The 24,246-nt window shown below is 40.6% G+C and overlaps 1 protein-coding gene across 6 annotated transcripts in view; it reads right to left on the minus strand.

Moving 5' to 3' along the window:
- Positions 1-24,246, minus strand: part of PARD3 (par-3 family cell polarity regulator) — a 527,255-nt gene that overhangs the window by 414,091 nt on the left and 88,918 nt on the right. The gene's annotated exons all lie outside the window — the stretch shown is intronic.

Consider the following 24,246-nt stretch of genomic DNA (forward strand, 5'->3'; position numbering starts at 1 on the left):
GGTTAAGAACAGTTTCAGGTTAAGAACGGACCTCTGGAATGAACTGAGTACTTAACCTGAGGTGCCACTGTATAGATTTTGAGGAGAGGCAACCAGACCTTGTACACAGCATTCCAAATGCAGTTATACCATAGATTTAAATAGCGACCGTATGATCAATGAAAGAGAGGTTTTGCTTGAAAGCAAGCAAAAATATCATTTTGGGAATCATTCATTCTATGTAAAAAATGCCATGTAACATAATAAGAGCAGAATATAGGATTACTTAAAATCTGTAAATATCAGGAATGAAAGTAGTGCACAATGGTTAGAGTGTCTGATTTAGGCGGGGGAGATCTGGGTTTGAATCCCTGCTTAACCATCAAGTGCAATGTATGATTTGGAGCTGGTGACGGGCTGTCAGCAGAGCATAATTCATGGGCTTGTTTGTGAGGATATAATGGGAGAACTTTCCTATATGCTACCTACCCTGAGCTCCTTAAGCGAAAATGTAGGATATATACATGAGAAATCAATAATGTAGACACATCAGAAAATACTTTGCTTCGCAGAGAGAATATATTTATGCAAAAAGCCCAAAGTACTGAATAAATATATCCCCCCCCCGGTTTTTTCTATGCCTGTGGGGAAATTCTCACAATGATGCTGTTTGAAATAACAAGCTTCGTATCGTGAATGCAGCCCCTATTTTGGTTGTAATTTAACAAGCACAAGGGGGTCCGTTGGCATTTTCTTACCTATCAAGCATTTTCTGAACATTTTTAAAGGGCTTGTTATAATTACCTCTCTACCACAACTCTCTCCCCGACACCTAAGCATACAAAGGTTAAGTTAATATGATCTCCCAACGACTCTAGCTAGGGGGAAAGAAATCAGTTTCAGTAAGTGCAATTCAGCTGGGATTTAATGTACCAACTATAGGATTAAAAATAAAACCCATCATATTGGAATAAGAATGATGGATGTTTGCTTCCACCACATCCTAATTTAATGAGGGATAAGGGGCGGGCAAGGGGATGCTTTATTATTGGCAGACATTATCATAGCCTTCATTAGATGAAAGGACAAATTAAAGCTTATCAAAGGCTCCTCAATGAGGTTATCATTAATGGCAGTGAGCATCACTCCACTTCCAATTGTCCCCTAAAATGTGCAAACACAGGGAAGCACCAGGTCTGACCAAAGGCACAACCTCTTCATTCCCAATACTAGAACCCAGTAGGGCAGGTCTGCTAAAACACGAGCGAGTGAGTGAGTGAGTGAGTGAGTGAGTATATCTACCAGTGGGTTGTCCCAACAGCCTTAAATAGGTAACACTACCAGTGTGTGTGTGTGTGTGTGTGTGTGTGTGAGAGAGAGAGAGAGAGAGAGAGAGAGAGAGAGAGAGAGAGAGCACTGATAGACCAGATGTCAAGGAAGCCATAGATTCATAGCTATGGGAAAGAATTTGACAGCTGCGGTTGTGCTACAGTGAGTGAGAAAAGTTACACCTATATAAACTCACTTTTCTTACATGGTTTCTGCGAACCACCTTGAGACCTCCAAGTATAGGGCGGTGTGTGTGTGTGTGTGTGTGTGTGTGTGTGTGTGTATATACACACCATTAAGTTACTGTTCTTCTTTTTATCTGGTCAACCAAAAGAGGGGAGAAAGATGGATATAAAGAGTCAATCAGGGGCGCCAGCTCCTGGGGGCAAGCCTCCCCCCCAAAAAATATTTGGGGTACCCAAAAAGCATAGAAACAAAGCGCAGAGCCAAGTGTGGTGGCAGCGTCAGTGGCTGGCTCCTGCTCCCGCTATGGAGGGGAAGAGGGACTGAAGCAGCTTTCCACTTGTGGTGGTATCAGGAGGAGGAGGAGGAGGAGCCGGCCACTGAAGCCATGTGGCTGCCACGTTCTGCTCCAACACCGGCTCCTTCCAACATCCTGACATCATGCACGTCACATCAGGACATGTGACACTGCCCCCCTCCAATCACCCTCTCAAGCTCATGCCTCTGGAGTCAATATATTAAGGCAACTAAAACCACTTCCCAAAATGTTTTAGAACACACTAGTGTTTGACCAAACCATCAAAAATCTGGCACTTCTATCCATGGTGCAAAAGAGAATAAACTGGCTCCCTCTTTCACCTTCTAGCTGTAGGGCTTCTACCCTCCCAAATTTGCTCCAAATTCCCAGATAATACCCAAGACAGCCTTGCCACTTTTGCAGCTTGCAAAAAGTCATGAAAGCTGGGTGGCCATTTTGGTTCAGCACTGGAACACACAGCTGTTCAGTGATAAATATGTAGGTGTCTCTCACTGCTTATATAGAAACTGCTCCCTGGATGTAGAAAGTTTTAAAACTAGCAGCACAGCAAACAGTGTCGCTAAAGAGTGGGAAGAAATGTACTATCCCAGCTCAGGAAAATCAAGTGGTTCTCATTAGATACAAAAGCACTTCTAATTAAGGATTGTCTTGTTTTCTGTTTAATTTTAATGTGGTGATGTGCGAGGGATTATTTAACAGCAGATACCCACCCTCCATCAAGTGCAACATTTCTACAGCAATGTTTCAAAACAGACTGATTTTTTAAAATTGCTTTCTCTGGAACAATAAGCGTGTTGGGGGGTGCAGAGTCATAAAGATTCAATTGTCTTCAGAGACTAATTAAAATTTGGAAAGCAAGTTAATCATTCAACTGCATATCAAAGTTATATTCCGTCCTCCTTGTGGAGAATACTGGAACATGCATCTATGCATACAGTTAAAACATCTGTTTTACAGAAACAGGCACAGACAAATCAATCCTAACAACAAAAGATACATAGATTTGTGTCATCTTACTTCAACGACAGATTTTCAATCTAAATGGCGACTGGAAGCTCTAAGGTTCACAATATGTCAGTTCTGTATTTGTGTTGTTTTAATTTCTGTTCTAGATTTTAAAATTTTACTAAATCTTAATCCTTTATAATTCCTATATCAACAACAAATGTGCAAAAAAAAAGAGGTTGGGAGGGGGGAACCTGGATTAATTTTCTCTACAAGTCTAATGCAGCACTGTGTGGGTGTAACTGCTTATTACATAGATGGCATCCTGATGAGGACCAGAAAATAATTCAAACCACAAACTTATACTGACCTCTGCTGAGCATTCAGAGTATATTACATTAAGGAAGACAAAAATATTGTTAACACCGACTAGCCTTTTTAGTCCAGCTACAGCACAGCGAATATTGTTAAACATATGGGGAAACCTGCACTATATGCAGAGTTTAAGCAAGTATTTCTGTTCAAGGTATGGCTAATAATGTACAACTATGTACAAAGACAGGTTGCTTCTATATGTTTACTTACATAAGGAAGAAAGACTATCATCCGGTGCAGCTTTCCCCACTACACTTATGCAAACATTTATCTCTGGAGAGGGAAAATTGTTTCTTATCCAGGTCTTTGAACAATTCCAAGTTCCTGGCATCATTTTGAGCAAGCCACAGCTTCCCATTATATCTCAACCATTTGGTCTCTCAACCAAAATTCAAAAGCACAATGCAAACTGAGAATGTGGCGGGGGGTGGGGGAATGGTCTTTTTTGTAGAGGAAGAAAACTTTTAAGAAACCAGAGGACAGATTCTCAGGACAGCATTAGTGCTTACAGAAGGCATTTGCTGAATGTTTTCATTTGTGACTAGCTTAATGAAATCATTGGATGTTTTTTCCAAGAGCAAATAAATAACGATATAGGCTGCAAGGCTGATTTTGCTTATAAATCTCAAGTTGTCCATCTCTGCTCAAGCCCACCCATATTGCATATTTACAGTCTTTGCAATGGAAGCAGGTCCCGACATGTCCCAAGACATGGGTTACAAAGGTTACAATTAAGATAAAATGTTATCCTTAAATCCACAATTACATGGTTTTCAAGGATGTATAAACAATGCCACATTGAGTTAAATACATTTTATGCCACCAGGTCCAGTTTATGACACAGCTCTTCCATTTCATACTATCTGGAATTTTAAATAAAGCTTATATAATTCTCTTGCCAGTTTCTTTTTTCCCTATTGAGAAAAACCTACATAAGAATAGAATCCTTTCTTATGCAGCATACCACTTTGTTATAAAGAATATTGATGGAGGGAATTGCATGCCAAAAGAGAGAGCGCAAAGTTTAATCATCATTTTTAGGAAAACCACCTGACTATGATTAACTTATTAGGGGCAACAATGGCTGTGATTCAGAATGCTATAGGTGTAGCTCAAAATATTTGAAATGTTCCTTTGCAGGTGAAGTGAGTTCTCAGCATCCTTCTGTTCCAGCATAAAAGATTGACAGGGCATTCGCCACATGTGATTCGGCTGGTCTGAGTGTTGTTGCTAGTTTTCAGAGTCTAGTGTCATGGCGCTTTTTAAAAACACCTTCTGGCTCGTAATACTGTCACATAGTCATGTGACAAAACGTATTCTGGGCTATACTATTTCAGACTGTAAAGCGTCCATCACATATCAACCTGCACGGACCTGCATACACAAAATAAAGCTATAATGGACAAAGAATTATACTTTTGAATTCCACAGCCAAAACTATAGATTATTATTGCACTGACTGTGTATTTAATTCAAAGTAAAAATAATGCAGGTACCAATTCTGAAAAATAGTATTTACAGCTGAAAAGGGCAATAAAAAAACCTGTCCTGTTGCCAGTCTTCATACTCGCTGGCTTCTCCTAATAGACCATACCTGGAGTAACCAACACTTGTCGCTCCCCTCCCGGTATCTTGAACTACCATCGTCCCTGAACACTGGCCATGCTGGGCATTCCTGGACTATACCATCATACCATAATTTTTAAATTATTTTGCAATATGATTTCAGTTTTGAGAAACACTCCTAACACATTTTCCAAGCCTACCCTCCATACTGATTATAGAGCCTAATCTCTTTTTATTTAAGGGCAACAGCAAACATTGTTAAGCAGGAGTGAGAGGTTGTGGACCTCCAGATGTTGCTGGGCTACAAACTCCCATTATCCCTGATGACTAAGTCCTGCTGGCTGGGGCTGATGGGAGCTGGGGTTCAACAACATCTGGAGAGGCACAGGTTCCCCAAGTCAGTTTTGAAGTGTGGTAGTTATATGTTATGAACACATTCTCTGCATTCTGAGAAGTGTTTTCAATATAGAGAACATGTGGTCAAGTCACTTCCACATAAGATCAATGGTATCATGTGTGTCCTGATCAGTATTGCCCTTCGTAGATTCTGTTCACAAATCTGCCTTCAGCCTAGAGTTTGCTGCCATTTAGAGTGTTAGCATTCAAAATAAACCATGGGCTGTTTACTTTTTTAAAATAAAGTCATGTGAAACTGCAATTATTTCCTGGTAATTTAAATGCATCTCCATTATCATCAGTAGAAATAATTTCAAAAGGAGGAAAAATCATTATCAAATTTTTATCTCTTTATCTGTTTTCATATATTCAAATATATTTCCCCATTGCATCTTAAAATTAAACTGTTTCATTTTCATCTGTGTGCCCTAAGGCTTTAGACTGCACATTAAGAAGATATTTTAATACATTGAGATGATATCCATGTTGTAGAGTCTTAATTCTTATTGAGAATGGTCATTAATATCACTTCGTACCTCAGAGAGTACGATAGCAATTTTGTAGTAAAACATAGTATTATTATCATCTTCCTAATAACATGAAAGTGTTTTAATCCTAAGGCCTTAAATGTGTAATGGTGTATCACTTGAGACAAGAAATGTTCTGGTCATTATTTAGATAGGAACATTTCCCATGCCTCCTATACCTCATTCGGTAATTGCTGGCTCATAACATAATTAATTTTTTCTCCTTTAAATTGCCCATGGTATTTTTAGAGATTCATTGGGGAAGAGAAGGGAGCAGGGTCTTGTGGGACAACACTATTGTTGGTTTACTTCTTTCTGGCAGAATTATTTTTAATATTTACGTTAATTCATTTATGTTTAAATACACACATAAGTCCTTCTGCAGTGATAATGCAATATCCTGGTTTATATTAAAAGAGCAAAACAAGGGCAAAGCAAAACCCAACAAAAGTCTAACAAAACAAAATAGTTTCTCAAGTGAAACTCTACTCTTCTTTAGACAAGAGGTGCTGGCATTTCATGTCATGAAGTGAGGGGTCTTCAAGAGTTCAGTGGAACATATTAGCCTTCAAATGATTTTTTAAAGCAGAAAACTTCTGAATGAAATGGCCAAAAATTAACATATTCAGCAGCTGTCAATTTAAACAACATGGGATGAAAAGCCAATTATTAAAAGCTCAAAACTCACTGACACAGTTGAAGGTGGGATAGATACATTGGGGGAGTACTAATCCATTTTATCACTACAACATTCCTTCAAGTTTGTGTAAGGCTAAGAGACAAATGCAAGGCTGTTGTGGAAGGATTTGAATTCAGCACCCAGTGGGAACTTGGATTAATGGGCAAATTCAAACATGGCCTGCTCTGGAAACTGCACTCCTACCAAGTTCTATGCTGTGGTCTGAGGACCACTTGTAATCCCCCCCCCCCACACACACACAAATTTCTGGCTGTTAAAAGTGGTCAAGAAGCACTTCAGCTGCTGCTCACATTGAAAATGCATCTAAAAATGGCCCCTGGGAATGACAATGCAATGTCCCCATTCAATGCATTGCTTGGGGAAAATATGCCTCCCCCATGTAGCCATGGAGGCAGCCATCTTTTTTCCCATGCACTGTCCCTAGGATGCTTCAAGGGTCATTGCACACTGTAGGAAAGGTAATACTTTAAGCAGCGATGGGGAACCTGTGGCCCTAGAATTGTTGGGCTACAACTCCCATCATCCCTGATCACAGACCATGTTGGCTAGGGCTGATGAGAGCTGAAGTCCAGCAACATCTGGAGGGCCAGTGTTTCCCTGTCTTTAGCTTTAATAGAAATGTGGTGCTCAGGCCATCTTATAAATAAAGATAGATCCATCCATGTTGGATCCCTATGACATCCATACTTTCCTCTCAAATTGCTTCTGGACACTACTTCATCCCATATGGACTTTAGGGAAGCACGGTCTCAGGTACAGGACAGTGAAGAAAGCAGTAAGATGTTACACATAAATTCAATATGCTGAAATGGGCCCTGAGAAGTAGTCTGGCTCAGTCCTAGTTTTCAGATTTGTCATCTTAGTGCTTTACAACAAAATAAGCTGGCAAAAGCCCACATGTGAGCTTCTAATAAAAAGATTTTATCAGAGGCATTTAGTAAAGCATATGGGCTATTTAAATTGCTGTTCTATTTAGGTACCTTTGTGGAGCTGGGATAAGGGAAATTTACCAAGCACAGAATTTAAGCCTTGATTTTGAACACTAAGGGCTTTGGGAGATTTAATTTTCATTATATTGTAGCTTTGTATATTTATTTTCTTCTTCGCTGTAAATTGCAACATAAGCACTTCTACTATATTGTTCAGAGAGCTCTGTAACTATCATATGTTTCAAAAGAAATCAGAGTTAATGTTGTATTAAGGCATCTTTGTCCACTGTGCTGAATGCTAAATTGACATTTTTAAATCAAAAAGCAAGATAATGTTTTGCATTCTAATCCAATATCACGTTCTTTATGTTTATATATAGATTTTGATTTAGAGTTTGCAAAGTAGAACAGCAATCCTCCTTTAGAAGCGAGTGCTGAAGAGCAACTTTAGAATCCTAACCGAAGTACAGAACCATTTTCTAAACCCAGACACAGCAGTTCCTAGTGCAAAATCGGCTCTTGTTTCTGGGTTGTGTTGACCTATGGTTTTATGTTGGGCCACAGTTATTCCATCTCTGCCATAATGGAAAAACTGGTTTTCTGTGTCTAAACAAAGTAATGTAAGACATAGAACATATCCTCTTTTTTTGTCGTTTCTAGGTTGGCTTTCAGCAGCATTTGATTGGCAAACTGCCAGGAAGGACAGTTAAATTTTATGTTAAATATCTGATAGAAAATAAAAAACCTCAAGGTGTCACAGGCAATGGCTAAATTTCTACGAGCAGCAGTGAGAACAAGTGAGCAACTCATTATCTGAAACCGGAAGAGAGATCTTCACGGACTAACTCCCTGAAGTTGTAGCTTTATATGATTGTTTTTATGTTACAATTTTGTTATGCTCTGAGAATATTGTGTACTGCATGCTTTTTATTTTTGGTCTATTGACAGCAATTGATTGAAGTAATTTAAGAAGCAAGCACCAGTCAATCAAATGTATATAACTAGCCAGCAGACTTGTACTAAACCCAGCATAAAAAAAGTCTGGAAATGTTTGGAGAGGGGGAGAGGGAGTGAACATCTACAAAAGAAAATGAGCATCTATCAAACCCCTCCGACTCCACTCAGGGACACCAAGACATGAAAAAGCCTTCTAACATTGAGCCATCCCCTGCTTTCAAGTTACCTTTGTCAAGGTGTCCACACCCTCTGAAAAATCACAATCAGTATTCAGATATTTCACATTCCTCTTTATAAGCCTGAACTTTTGAGTGCATGATTCTTACTTGAGCTCAGTATTCCCAAAGCACTTTGAATGGGACATCAAAAAGAAACAGTGATGAGATGCCATCCATCTTTCTAGTAAGCAAAAAGGCTACACACCATCCTCGTGAGGCAATTTGTGTCAAAGCTTTATTCACAACCTGTAAAATGGCATACATCAGAAGAATCCAGAGGGGGTTGATCACAAGTAAACTGCATCCAGACAACATAACAACTGAAAAAGTCTGAGAATTTGGCACACTTACAGCACAACAGAAGCCTGGAGGTGTGTGCCAGAGAGCTGTGAGGCTAGAAAACAGCATCCCTCAGCAGGAGAGCATCTGGATTCTGTAGTTGCCATGTTCACAGAAGAAAGCAAATAAAAAGGAATGAAAAAAGAGTGTTCTTTGAACAAAGCCAGAATTAAGTACATATTGAACTCACACTTGCAGGCCCATAGTGTCCTGGAAGTCACAACCTTCAGATCTGGAATATTTTTTCCTAATGTCTTGGTGCGGGTGGTTGATGAGGTGAGGCATTCTGTGAAGAAACACTAATTCTCAGAATGATCCACACCTCTCATTCCTTTTCCAAATAATGATGGGAAACAGCTAAAAAAAATGCTGTCTCAACCCTCAGAATTCAGGCACTAGCTGACTTTCAAGCGGCATGAGACACTGATTTGGCCAAACCTCTTTACCACCCAAAATGGTTGAAAGTCACTACCATAAGATGTGGCAAAAGCCAGTTAGATATGTGGATATACGTCTACACGCCAAAGCTAAATAGAACTTTCATAGACCGAGGCAGTATATCTCTGAACAACAAGTGCTAGGGACACTTTTGGCATGATGGTAGTGAAAAACAATTCCAGCTGCACCAAACGTTAGACAGGGGGAAGGCAGAGAAAAGATAAGGAGACCTTCTTGGAGGATGGGAAGAGGAAGGAAGGAACACAACAGGGAAAAAAACCCCTCAAGAAAACAGCAAGGAAGAGCTAAGCCAAACTGCCTTGGACAAAAGCAGGAAATAGACTTGAGTTGAGGAGGGCCAAGTCTCACCTACGTCCTTCAACTTTGGGGTGCATTTGTTGCCTGTGGGCAAAAGATGGAGCCCTAGCCAACATGATGGGCTGTCATCAACGGAGAATGAATATGCTACTGAAAAGCAAAGAAACTCTTCCTCACATAATATGCTGCTGAATTTTACCGTTTTAGAATTTAGTACAGTGGTACCTCAGGTTACATACGCTTCAGGTTACAGACTCCGCTAACCCAGAAATAATGCTTCAGGTTAAGAACTTTGCTTCAGGATAAGAACAGAAATCGTGCTCCGGTGGTGCAGCGGCAGCAGGAGGCCCTATTAGGTAAAGTGGTGCTTCAGGTTAAGAACAGTTTTCAGGTTAAGAACAGACCTCTGGAACGAATTAAGTACTTATCCCGAGGTACCACTGTACTTGCCAACTGTTCAAAACTCAGACAGCATAGGACACACCTGATGTCCCTGTACAATTTGCCAATTCTTGATCAGGACCAAAAGGGCAGGTAGAAGAAAGGAGAAGGAAAGTATCTTAACTGTCCATTTATCCATCTGTTTATTTATATGCCCCCTTTCCACAAGATTGTCCCCAGAGTTGCTCACTAAACAGTAAGTCTAGAAGTAAATACAAAAAAAATCAGTTACTACAACATTGTACAAAACAATACAAATAAACTAACCTAATTTAATAGCTTAAAACTGAGGAGAGAGATAAATAAAATGGGCTTTGTACGCTAAACAAAAATATTTCCAGGATGGTATCAATATTTAGCTGATTTCTGCAGCATATGGAGGAACCTTGCAGGCATGGCAGCTGTTGGAGTTTGTAAACACAAGTACTTGGTAGCTGTACTGGCAAACCAGTATCAATACTGATACTGATATCAATACTGACCACTGGACTAGGGCTGTGTGTCAGTGCAAAACTAGCTTAAATTGCTGGCATGCTAATTAACATGGGGAAGCAGCCTTATACCAAGTCAGGCCAAAGGTCCTTCTAGCTCAGTATAATTTATAGTGAGTGGCAGCAGCTTTCAGACAGGAGACATTCCCAGGCCTCCCTGAAAATCCCAGGGATTGAACCTGGGATTTTTGTATGCAAAGCAGATGTTCTACCACTGAGGTGCAGCTCTTTCCCCAGAAAGGTAAGACATGTATTGTGATGGCATGGAGGCAGCCTGTTTAAATGTGGCATTCCATCTCTTGGCATATTTTACTGATGCAATGATTGCTTGTCATAAAACAGCTCACCCATTCCTTGGAAAGATATATGTGCCTTTCAGTTTTCTTTCATATTATTGAATAATGGTCCATGCAACTGAAAGAGGAACTGTTCGACCTAAGCACAGAATTCCCAGTTTCCTGAGCTTTAGCACTCACTTTGCGCTAAATCCTCCATTCCAGATCTTTAATAAGTATCTGCCTTTAACCTATAAATTGTCTATTATAGCAACACTTCCTAAAAAAAATTTTTTTAAAGGCTTATAGAACTCCTGCTCTAGTTGAGTAAGAATCAGAACTCATTACAAAAGTAAAATCCCTTAACCTGGAAGCATTATATTATTAGTGGAATCACCAATATTATCCTATTATAAATATAGGTGCTTGCTTTGCAAAAGGAATATTCTATTGTAGTTTAAGAGATTGAACACTAGAGGTGGCTATTGGCATCACATTTAATGCAGTATGCTGAACAGAACAGTGGACTATTTGGAGGAAATTCAAACATTTGAGTGAAACGGAGCCAGATGGGAGTGTCGGGGGGGGGTTAATATATACAGGAAAACAAAAATAATGTTTTCTTACTCTGAGGAGAACACTCAAATGACAAACAATCAGAAGGAAGTCACATTTAAGTTTGCCAGTGCAAGCTCAATGATCTAAGTCTGCAGAACCCTCTGAAATGCCTATAAGACTTCTCATTATATAACATTTTCTATCCAGGCAGCTTCACATACTGAACTGGTTTCTCTGCTGCTGGTAAGAGAAAGGCACTTGTTTTATATATAATCGTTTTCAAACAAATTTACCAGCTGCAGTGTTAGGCATATGACTGATTTCCATGGGAAATGCTGCTACTGAAGCTATAATTACAGAAGGAGACATTTCCTGATTTCTGAAATATTTTAATTAAAGCCTGGACCCGCGACAGAGCCAACCAGCACATAAATGCAAATGTGTGTGTGCACACACAGCATTTCCAGCACAGCGTAATTATTACCTGTCTGATAAAGCCATCACGAAGATTAATCAATGTTTTTCCTTGGTGTGAGTAATCATTTTAATCATCATTTTAACACAATAGAAGCGATCCATCAAAATCAAAGGCGATTTGGGCTTTGTTATGCTTTCCAAAAGGGCACACTAGGTATTTCCAAATCTTTTAACTGTAATAATTAACCATCTGGTAAAAATGACCTGTTCGTGTCTGCGTTTCATTCTTGGGTAGATTCTTCCATTAATTATGCACACACGCATTAAGAACAACAACATGTCTGCAGGAGAATGTGTGAAATGGCCTAAGCAACTCCCTGTTGGCCTAGCCACTATCTGTTTTGAAGGCCTTGGCAATGTTTGCTGACTGGAAAACAGATGCCACATAAAAATTGCAAGAGGGCCGGGCTTATCTATGCATGAGTGCATAATGGGAAATATACTGCAACAAAACCACTTTTAATAATATTTGTAAGGACTATGATGATGATGATGATGATGATTAACCTTACAAGACACATTTTATATAAATAATACAATCTCACTTCTATTTATCTGCCACATGACTCTAAGACAGAGGATGCCAACCTTTTTGCACTTGTGCACACATCTGAGAATACCACGGGCACAATCCCCTCTGGATGCTTCTGACTGCTACCCCACCCCCCGATAGGCAGACAAACAGAAAGCGAGAATAACCAGATTATCTTTTACAGCTGTGCTTGTCTTCAATACGATGAAATGAAACATACTCTGCAACACAGGGAAGTCCTCAAGAGTGCCAGCGAGCCCATGGGCACCACACTGGTGACCCAGCTTTATGACATCTGAAGCCATGCCAATGTATCTAATAGCTTTGGTAGTTACTGTTTTAAATAATAATACTTCAAGCTTTTGTTGTTGTTGTTGTTTAGTCACACAGTTCTAGGTATTATGGCTGTGCCCCTTGATCACATGGAAAACTGTGTATCTTTTCTTCCGTTTCAAAACTGTTAATGAGATACAGCTTTCTAAACTTCAAATCTATAATAGAGAGCTCAAGGTGGCATGCATAGTTTCCCCCCTCTCCATTTTATCCTCACAACAACCCTTTGAAGTAGTTTAAGCTCAGAGTGAGTGACTGGCCGAAGGTCACCCAGTGAGCTTTACGGCTGAGTGGGGATTTTAATTCTGGTTTCCCAGTTCCTACTCCAACATTCTAACCAGCATATCACACTGGTTCTTATAATTTGTAAGTTATGAATAAGTTATCATTATAATTTATTTACTTTAAGACTGACCTCGAGACACTGAATTTCACACCAAAGGGACAATTCCATAATAATTTGAAAGTCAAAAAAATCAAGAGAGGAAAACTGCCTTCAACAGGAGAGTCCTTAATTGTATCACAACATCCAAAATGGATTCTGATGCCTTTCATGAAGGAGTTGTCCATCTTTCTTGGATTCTACTCCTCCAACATAACACTGTTCATTCAAAGCCAATGCACAACTCCCACTTCAAGGAATAAAGTGAATAAGTCATTATCACTAATATGCAATCATTTGGCAACTAATAAGACAGCATCAACAACCCTCCACCAGGAACTAAGACTGAACCATCAAGTGATCATTTCTACTCATTTGTCAGGTCAACACAATAACAACCTCAAACTACCAAATCAAAAGACATTGGCATGCTGCTAATGATTTAATGCCATTAAATTAATAATACCCTATTCTATCTCAGTTATTAAATGGAGGACAATTTTTCTTCTATCTACTTACCCCCTTCCCTGATATTTAGAATTGTGAACTAATTGGAAAAGGGCAAGCAAAAACAAGAACCAAGGACCACAGGCATGTTAGTCGGCTGTCTGTATAAGCTTTAAGGCACACAGGGGAGGTTCGTGTAAAGTGTGTAATTGAAGATGTAATTATCTCTTGTCTGAATGATGGCCACCGGCAAAATCCCACCATGTTCACTTGTACAGAACTAACTGGCACAGCCTTTTCCTTAACTACCAGCTCATATGCTAGAGTGACCAGGCCAGCCCAACAGATGCTTTCCAGGGTTAAATTAAACCTCCAAATGATCACAAGCTGCTCGGGGTTTTAAGAATCACACACATTAAAAGGGAATGAAATCTATAAATGTCTAACAGCAATGGTCAGAGCACAGCTACCAAAGTGTAGATTATTCCCTTTTCGAATTTGTCTTATTGAACACACACACACACACACACACACACACACTTAAAAGAGCTGGTGTATAGCATCGCAGTCAGGACAATGGACATTTAAACCCCTAGTTCAAATGTTGCTTTGCTTCTGCACTTCGGGACCTTAAATTCATTAGTACTATGACTCATTAATAAATCACTACAGTGTTAGGGTTGCCACATCTTGAAAACCAAAATAGAGGGTGAAGGGGGGATCTAACAGAGCCCCCACCCCCATCTCTGGCTCAGCTGGGGAGGTGTGGGCTCTGTCACACTTCTCCATTGAGGGGTGCGCAGTTGCCCACCCCTCAACCTAGAAATTTAAAGGAGCTCCCACCATGCCTCCAGCAGACGGGGTGGGTGCTCCGTTAGATTCCCATCAAGGCAGCATAAATGTATCAGAGAGCCCTGAAGTAATGATGATGATGATGATGATGATGATGATGATAATAATAATAATAATAATAATAATAATAATAATAATAATAATAATAATAATAATATATTTATACCCACCCATCTGGCTGGTTTTCCCCAGCCACTCTGGGCGGCTTCCAGCAAAGTATTAAAATACAGTGGTCTGTTAAACATTAAAAGCTTCCTGAAACAGGGCTGCTTTCAGATGTCTTTTAAAAGTCTGGTAGTTGTTCTTCTCTTTGACATCTGGTGGGTGGGCGTTCCACAGGGCGGGTGTCACTACTGAGAAGGCCCTCTGCCTGGTTCCCTGTAACTTGGCTTCTCGCAGTGAGGGAAACGCCAGAAGGCCCTCGGCGCTGGACCTCAGTATCTGAGCAGAATGATGGGGGTGGAGACGCTCCTTCAGGTATACTGGACTGAGAGCAAGGGCTCTGTTGTGATGATGATGCTGGCCTGCCACCGCCTTGCCCAGCTGGGGAGCAGGAGTGAGCCAAAGCAGCTCGCTGGTTCCATGCTCTCTGTGCCTGCAAATGCTGCTTTGCAAAGCAGTCCAGCAAATGCACACACACAGAGACTCCTCCCCCCCCCACCACACTTTTTTACTAAGGAAAATATCTCTCACAGACGCATGTTTTGCATTTTAAGCAGGGGAATGGGGACAGAGTGTTGGAAGATCCTCTCAGTTTGATGGTGATGGGATGGGGAGTTCTGGCCAGATAATTTCTTCCTCTTTTCTTTTTTGCAAGGATTCTGAACAAGCGAGGGATGGGGTTCTTTCCTGTGCCTTCCCCTCCCCCCCTCCAGTGGCTGGCAAATGGTCTCAGCCATAGAAATTGTGGCCCTGCCCACCATGCTACAGCCTCAGAAGAGGAAGAAGTGAGCAAGCGAGCCACACAGTGGAAGCCAGAGTGTGGGCCTGGCTAGGGTGATGGGGCATAGACCCTGCAGGCTTCCCTCTCGCCACCGCTGTCGTCATGATGCTGCCATCAAAACCCGGACATTTTGCAAAATTTAAGAAACCTGCCCGGATGGTGATTTTACACTTGAAGTCCTGGTTATGCCCGGGAAATTCTGGACGTATGGCAACCCTAACTACAGGCGACGACCGTTTTAGGTGTGTCCAATTGGTGCGCAACTGTGCACACATGCATCGCATGCTTGCATCACGCTGGCCCTGGAAGAGGGCAGGGCAAGGGCAGAATGGGGCAAAGCAGGCTTACACACGCTCTGCCAATGCACACGGGGGTCAGGAACGCAACCGTTGCACAAAACGGTAGTTGCCTGTACTAAATTCATTAGTACTATGAATTAGAAGGCAGGACACACACACACACACAGCCACAAACGCCACTCACCCTGTGTGCAATATTGGGATAATGATCTGTCCTCATTTACAGGCCTGTTGTAAGGATTACTAAGATTAATGGGGGGGGAGGTAAATTAATAGAACACTGAGCTGAAAATGACAATTTCTTTGATTTGAAATTGAGAAAAAGAGGGAAAATGTGCTCCAAGAGCACTCTGAGCACTCCCAGTGCTGGATTTAGGGTGGTGTGGGCCATTTCGCCGCACAGAGCACCAAGCCAAGGGGATGCAAAATAATAATAATAATAATAATAATAATAATAATAATAATCCTATATTTATATGGGTACCTACTGAGATGACCAGTAAAAAAAGGCACTGTACCAAAAGAAATTATTTTGAAAGCAAGAAATATTAGGTTTTGTGAAATTGCATAAGATTGCACAATAATAAGCAAACATTTTTTGTAGTTTTTAAATTCTTTTATGTCTATGTTATATGTGGATATCATGTTTATTTACTACCTTGACTTTCTTTTTCTTTTGCATATTTTTTTATTTTTTATTTTTTGCTGTGCTCAAGGAAAGCAGCAACTGCAGTTCCCCACAGATCAAGCTTGAGTAGCCTGTGTTTTTCCCTCTCATACTCCAATCCCTGACATACGTCTGCAAAATTCTCGCTTAAAGGAGCAGAGCCATTCTGCCCCTCTGCAAATTCTCGCTTGACACTGCTGTACCGTTCCCATGCCAACTTGTCCCACATGTCACTGCTCTTTAAAAGAGGGTCACTGCTCACAAAAGTCCATTGAACAGCAAAGTTTTGGCTTCCCATAAAGTTTCCTATTGATGCATTCATCTCTGTTGAATGGCTTTCTTCACTATTACACTCACATAAACACAAACCTTTCCTAAAAACATTCACAGACTGAGAAGCTGTCTCTAGACGAATTCTGGATGGCAAACTTATCAACTATAACCAGCCACACAAAAAACTACTAGAATGTGTGTTGTTGTTGTTGTTGTTGTGTGTGATGTAAAGAACATTTTAAGCAAAGTACATGGTTCTTTATGCTAACACTGGATAATAGGCAGTGTTTTTGTTTCATTTTGTTGTTTAAAAACACACAATTGTACACACTGAGCAACACACACTAAGAATGAAATTCCAAAGTTGATCAGGCCCTGTCCTTCAATGACCAATTCTGGCTGTATTTTGCCATCTAAATGAAGACGTTTTTATTTAGGGGGGGAAACATTCTCCATTTAATGTTGCATAGGTTGCTTTACTCAATTTTGACTGATGTTATAATGTAATCACTACATCTCTGATATTTGTTGTTTTGTTTTATGTTTGCATTTCACATGTTCAGCTTTAATTTGTGCATCATTCCATTTATCCTGAGTGCAGAATCAACTGTGTTTTGAGTTTTATAAATCTGCTGGGTGAATTTCAGCCAGGGTGCTTACACATGAGCTAAAACTGCAAATAACAACCTACCACAAGTAGTTCCTAAAACATTTTCTGTGAGGGCCACTTGAGAATTCCTAAACACCTTGGTGTGCCACTTATTGGTTTTTCTGCCATTTGTAGTGATTGTGCTAGAGGTTCTATGGGTTTTAATTGTATTTTTATTGCTTCTATCATCATCATCTCTTCCTCCTAATCCTTTCCCCTCCTTTCAAGTTGCTTCATGTCCCCATAACTTCTGGTCCATCCTGCTCACCTTTCAGGTGGACCAAGAGGTTCTTAGAATTACAGAATAGTTGCTGCTGCCCCTGTTCTTCACAGACACATCACCAGATCACCAGAATGAACTTTGTGGACCACCGTTTGGGAACCTCTGAGCTGCTAGATAAATTCTTCAGAATGCAAGACAAGCTGGAACCCTGCAGGCATGTTCTGCCATATTAAGTTAAAATTTGTAGCATAAACAGAGTCCTAAAATGAATGAGAATCCTCTACTCTCAATTTTCATAATCTATTCTGTTATTTTGCTGCTATTTATTATGTATATCTGCTCTTTTTACAAGTATCCAGAGTAACTTACAAAAAATTATTACGTAAATTCATTAACGTAACCAATAACTTTTTAACTAACACATTCTTGTAATAAGGATAGCCAGATAAAATTTGAACTGCACCATTCAGAATAAATGCCAATTTCATAACACACATTTTAAAATACTAGCACATTGTAGACTCTGTTGCTGCAAAAGTCTAACATAGCTACTTCTGTGGAACATGAAGACCTTCATACTAATTAACTGGGATAAGATACAGACAAATGTCCTAATGCACCTGTCTTCATGATAATAAAAAATACTTTATCAAAGAATAAACTCTCAAGATCCTTGAGACCAGAAATTAGCATCCAACAACCCCAGGATAAATTCAGCCACTGAGCACACAATGCAACTTAATTGTTATGACCTCAGAGTCCAACAATAGCTATGACCTCAGAGTCAGTGGCTGCAGACTTTCAAGCTATGAAGGAAAATAAGGTGCAAGGTTCTGGGTCTGCTGCTTCAGATCAGGAAACAAATGAGGCTGAGTAACATGAGCCTCCATAAGAACCTCCTGTATCTGTTGGGCCAGAGCACAGAGCCTCAGCTAGTCTCTTGTGTCGTGCACTGCCTGCACTCAGCTGTACTGGGAGTGCATGAGGCAAGAGACTAGATGACAGAGGAATGCCCATCTTCAGGCAGAATGGTTGGCTCTTTAAGCATCACAAGGCATGGCCTAGGGGGGACACATCCTGAGAGACATAGTCTGAGAGCAAAAGGCTCAGTTTGCTCTCAGTCTTTGTCGGACCAACTTGCTCACTCAAAGCTATCTATCATCCTGCAACTTCTGACCAGCCTTGCCCCCTTCTCCATGAGATTTTGCATCAGGCCACAACATGACAGCAATATAGCTTATTTCATCAATAAAACAGAATGAAAGGCCATGTACATTCACATGTACTTCAGAACTTCATGTGTGCTGTCGAGGAACAGCAACCACTTTCTCTCCAATGAGGAAGAACATTTTCTGTGGCTCAGAAATGATATTGGATTTGAGAAAGGCAGTGTACACTACAGTAATATCTTCACAGGGGCAACATACATCAATGTCTATAAAACAATTTGTCAATACTTAACAACACTGTACAAAAACAAACAGGTGCCGAGGACTGATAGAAAAAGACTGATGTCTCAAAATTACATCTGCATTCCCTGTTACTGCATCTATGGGAGCCCAATAATTGAATTACTAATGCTAGGGTATAATTTGTCAATGTTCTTTCAGGGCTCTTTGCTAAAGAGAGATGTCCTTTATTTGGCAGCTTACTTTGTAGCATAGGAAATGTGTGTTAAATTAAAAAGGGGAAATTTTGGAGAAAAGACATTTTGACAACATGAAGGATACTTATAAATCAAATCATTTTTGATGGGAAAATGTCAGGCTCTAACGATTTATGTGTCCTCCCTCACATAGGCTTTCTGCTTTATAAATGTTGTGTTTTGTATTGTATTTATAAGACACAAAGGAAGTTACCTTTTACCAAGTCAGACCATTTCTCCAGTATTGTCTACACGGACTTGCAGCAACTCTCCAGAAACCAGAATCAAGAAACCAGTCTGTGACAGGTTTAAGGTGCCCGCTACTTACCCAATCCAAAAAAGCAGGGGGAACACCTACAGCAATAGTTCAGCCTCTATGGAAATTGTAATGCAGGGCATACAAAGGTGAAGTAGCCTAGTGAAATTGATGAAAAGATCCGTACCACAACAGGCCATTCACATGCACAGTTTCCCATGAAAGTGTCAACAGGCGCAAGACACCCCAGTTACACATATGAACAGTGCTGTAAAATTAGCACATCCCTTCTAAGGCATTAGACAACAAAGCAATGCAGAGTACGGCACAGCTGCCTTTGCCATTTCTCCCAATCTATTTTAAATAATAGATGAAACACCATTAGGATTTACTGTATCCTCAGTTCTGCCAGATGCTACAGTCATTAGGCTATAGTCAGATGAGGCAGCATCTGTTGGAAGGGATGTTGCTTGCCGGCACTTGTTCTTCTAAAAACCACTAAGACTGTCAGTGAAAATTACAGTCCACAAATCAAAGGGGGGGAAGCATAGAGCCACAGTTCAGTGGTAGAGCAGCTGCCTTGCATGCAGAAGCTTCCAGTTTCAATCCCCAGCATCTTCAGGTAGGGCTGGAAAATCTCCTGTTTGAAATCCTGGGGAAGCTGCTGCCAGTCAGTGTAGACTATATGGAGTTAGATGGAGCAGTGGCCTGATATGGAATAAAGCAGCATCCTATGTTCCTATTAAATTGGGAATGACTGCCCTGAAACTTAATACAGTACCATTGTAATCCATCTATGGCCCAAGCAAAGAGAATGGTCTCACGAAAAAAAGGGGGAAGAAACAGACACGTCAAGAAGCACAAGTTGATTTTTAAACTACAGCAGAATGTTCACTTTGTTATGAAGTATTAGAATCAATCCTGCGGTAAAAAGCATGTCACACTATCAGTCCTGCATACACCTTCACCCCAAACTCCAGGAAACAAGCATGAAACTTGTTCATGATCTAAATCATCTCATACATTGTTTTCAATTCAAAGTTGATGGCACGTAATAATGCACATTACTTTCAGTGTAAGCCTGGTATGCTCCTTATGTTAGGTGGGGGATCCATGACCCTCCAGATGTTTTTAGGCTACAGTTCCTACCATCCCTGATCACTGGCCATTCTGGCTGAGACTGATAGGACTTGGGGTCCAACAAGGTCCAGAGGACCAGAGGTTCCCAACCCCCTATCTTGAGTGATCTTTGCTTCTTGGATTCTCTGGAACTTGAAATTTACAGAAAGGAATTTAAATTCCACATCAGCCACAGAATCCTTGGACCTTTGGGAACTGGCCTTCTCTCTTCGCTTCCACATATGCAAACAACAAATAGTAAAGACAAGCTCTCTTTCCGTGTTCAACTCTCCATTTCTGTAGGATCACAGTCAGATGCAGCACATGGGATTAGGTGCCCATTGCAAACTGACTGCCCTAGCATGAAACCCTGCTGTGTCTGGAGCCTGGTGCAAAGCTTTGGCTGCTATGGAGAAAAGAAATATCTAAATAAAGTTGAAAGCACAATCCATACTAGCAGAGTTGCCGTATTTACGGACAACTGGATTGTCATAGAGTTTAGTTGTCCCTGACTCTCCTTGCGCTCATAGCGTGTTCTAGGATACTTAATGGGGATCAGAATGCCTGAGCACATAGTCTAGATTTGTGCCTGCCCCTCCCTGGCTACATGGATTCATGTTAGATATGCAACTAATGGCCCAGAATACTTTGTATACTCCACACACACACAGAGAGAGAGAGAGACAAACAGACAGACAGACAGACAGACAGACAGATTTGCTGTTTTGTTCTTAAAAAGCCAATAGATAAAATAACAAAATAAGATATTACAAATAAATCACAGGATAATATATAAAAAAAGCACAAATCCGGCAAACGCCTGCTGAAACAATAGCAACATTATGCAGCTTTTCTAAAAACCAGAACAAAAAACATACGCTTCTTCATCTCAGGAAAGAGGTTTCAGGGCTTAGAGACCACAGTCTGGTTTTGCTTGGCTAGAATGTGTTTGGAAACTGTAATACTTCCTCTTGCTTCTCTGGATAGAGGATGGAGAGATGTCATGTGCAGAAGACTTTGCATAGTGTGGCTTACTGTACAAGGCAAAGGTTTACATTAGTTAGCCTACTCCATTTTTGCTTCTGGGCTTGCCTCCCACTGGTATGTGGCCCCTGGAAAGTTGCCAAGGAGGGAATAAGGCTCTCAGGCTGGAAAAAGTTTCCCCATCCCAATTACAGTCTCAAAAGAAGGATCCAATAATTCCCAGTTGTTGGTTTTTTAAAAAAAAATCCTTTGCAAATGGGGAAAAAATTAAACGTGTGATTGGCATTTTTTGCATCAAACTATGGAGAAAATAATGGTTTTAATCAGGCAAATGTAGTCTGATCAGAAAATGTTGGAATTCAAAGTGTGTGATTTGTACAACACAATGAAAACAATATTGTATTTCAACTACTATTTCCACTGACCACTAGAGGTCAGGCACTGTCTGTGGCACTCATCCAAATAATGTAGTATACAGTAGAAACACTCTTGAACATGTAAAGGAGTGTTCCTATTGTTAATAAATCAATATTCCAGTCTTAAATGCAAGGCCTGTCTTGATCTTATGTGCCTCCTAGCAGCAACCTTTGCATGGAAGTCTGGCCTACTACTCTGCCTTACAGCTGCTTCCTCACATTAACGCATTTGCTGCAGTATAGTAATTTTTGACTCTGGATTTAATGATCTTATAAAGCCCCACACACAGAAACCTATGTGATGATTCTGGGGTAGGTCATCTGAGCATTTGGGGCTTGGCGTCACCAATATGCAGATGACAAAGGATGCTCACTATTGGTCCCTTGTCATTCTGGAAAAAAGCGACAAATGGGGTGCCACAGGATTTTGTCTTGCTCTCATTGCTGTTCAACATCTTTATAAACAACTTGGACAGAGATATGAAAGGGATGCTCATCTAATTTGCAGATCACACCAAACACGGGAGAAGCAGCCAATGCCGCCAAAGACACAAATGAGATTCAAGATGAACTGGGCCCAATATTAGAGAACTGGGTCCAAACTAATACAATGAATTCCAATAGGGACAAATGTCAGGTTCTACCCTTAGGCAGGGGGAACCAGCTGCACAAATATAAGATGGGGAAAATCAGGCTTGCCAGAAGTACATGTGAAAAGAATCTAGGGATCGTAGTTGACCAACCGTTTAACATTAGTCCAGTGTTTCCCAACCTTGGGCCTCCAGCTGTTTTTGGACTACAACTCCCATCATCCCTAGCTAGCAAGACCAGTGGTCAGGGATGATGGGAATTGTAGTTCAAAAACAGCTGGAGGCCCAAGGTTGGGAAACACTGCATTAGTCAACAGTGAGATGCAGCAGCAAAAAAAGCCAGTGCTATTGGTAGGCTGCATCAACAGTAGTATCCTGATTAAAGGAAGTAATAGTCCCGCTGTATTCTCTTCTTGGTCAGACAACACCTGGAGTACTGTGTCCAGTTCTGGGCACCTGCACCACAATTGAAGAAGGATATTGACAAACTGGAATGTGTGCAGAGGAAGGCAACCAAGATTATCAAGCCTCATGAGGAATTGTTGAGGGAACTGAGTATGTTTAGTCTGGAAAAGATGAGACTGAGAGGAGATAAGCTAGCCATGGTCAAATATTTAAAGGGCTGTCATGTGTAGGATGGAACAAACTTGTTTTCTCCTGCTCCGATGGCTAGGAGCCAAACCAATGGATTCAAGTTACAAGAAAGGAGATTCCGATTAAATATCAGGAAGATCTTTCTGGCAGTAAGATCTGTTCCAAGAGTGGAACAGACTCCCACAAGAGGTGATGGACTCTCCTTCCTTGGAGGTTTTTAAGCTGAGGTTGGATATGATTCTAGTTGAGATTCCAATTTGCAGAGGGTTGGACCAGATGACACTTGGGGCCCTTCTAACTCTGCAATTCCATGATTCTATGACACCTAGTTCTATCTCTTTATTCCATCTGAGTAAGGTGAAACTGTACAGGTACTGAATCACTGCACCAAGGCAGTAATGAGAAAGATGGAAGCACTGATGATAGTTGGTTCCCACAACTGGGTGCAACCAGGAGCTGTTTCACTAGTGGTACTCTTGGATTCCAAACTCTCACTTTAAGTTTGAGTGGCATCAGTAGCTAGCAGTGCCTATGCCCAGCTCTGGTCTGTCAGCTCAAGTTTTTCCTGGACCAGGACAGCCTAACCACAGTTATCCATGCTACAGTACACTCATAAATGAATTATTCCAAAGCACTCTATGAGAGTATGCTAAAAGATTATGCACAAGCTGCAGTGGACATGGAATCCCTTGGCAAGTCTGCAGTATAGTATCTCCAGGTGGAATTCAATAACACCAGTTCTGTTCACTGTGGGAGTCATAAATCAGCTTCATAAAAAAATAATAGGTATGTATTAGGGTTATCTGTAAGTATATTGACATTTTTAATTTTATATGTTTTACATGCAACAAACCCCATTTCCATGCTACAATAATATCGCAAGGCACCTGTGTAATGGCTACCTGTATCTCCTCACCTATCTTTGCTTTTCTTCTGCTAAGAGTCACTCCCCACCATTTATTCTTCCCGAGATGTTTATAGCATGTATTTATTTTCCTTAAAATTCTCACCAATGCCTGTGCCTAAGGGAGAAAAGCAGGATAAGAACAGGTGAAAGAAAACTGGTCCCTCCAGAACAGGTGAGGGACACTTTTATTCTGTTTGTTCAGCTCCACACAACTTAACACAATGTATTTGAATTCCTAGGAGCCATTCTGCCAATAGTACTCGCGAACTTTCTTTAAGTTTAAGGTCACTGTGACACAAACACACCCGGGCACACACCTCTGCCAAACATTTAGCTTTCTAAATTCTTTAATCATTTCACAAAACACATGTGTAA

Source organism: Podarcis melisellensis, assembly GCF_964234715.1.
Source record: "Podarcis melisellensis genome assembly, chromosome: 12".
In the NCBI taxonomy this organism is placed as follows: Eukaryota; Metazoa; Chordata; class Lepidosauria; order Squamata; family Lacertidae; genus Podarcis; species Podarcis melisellensis.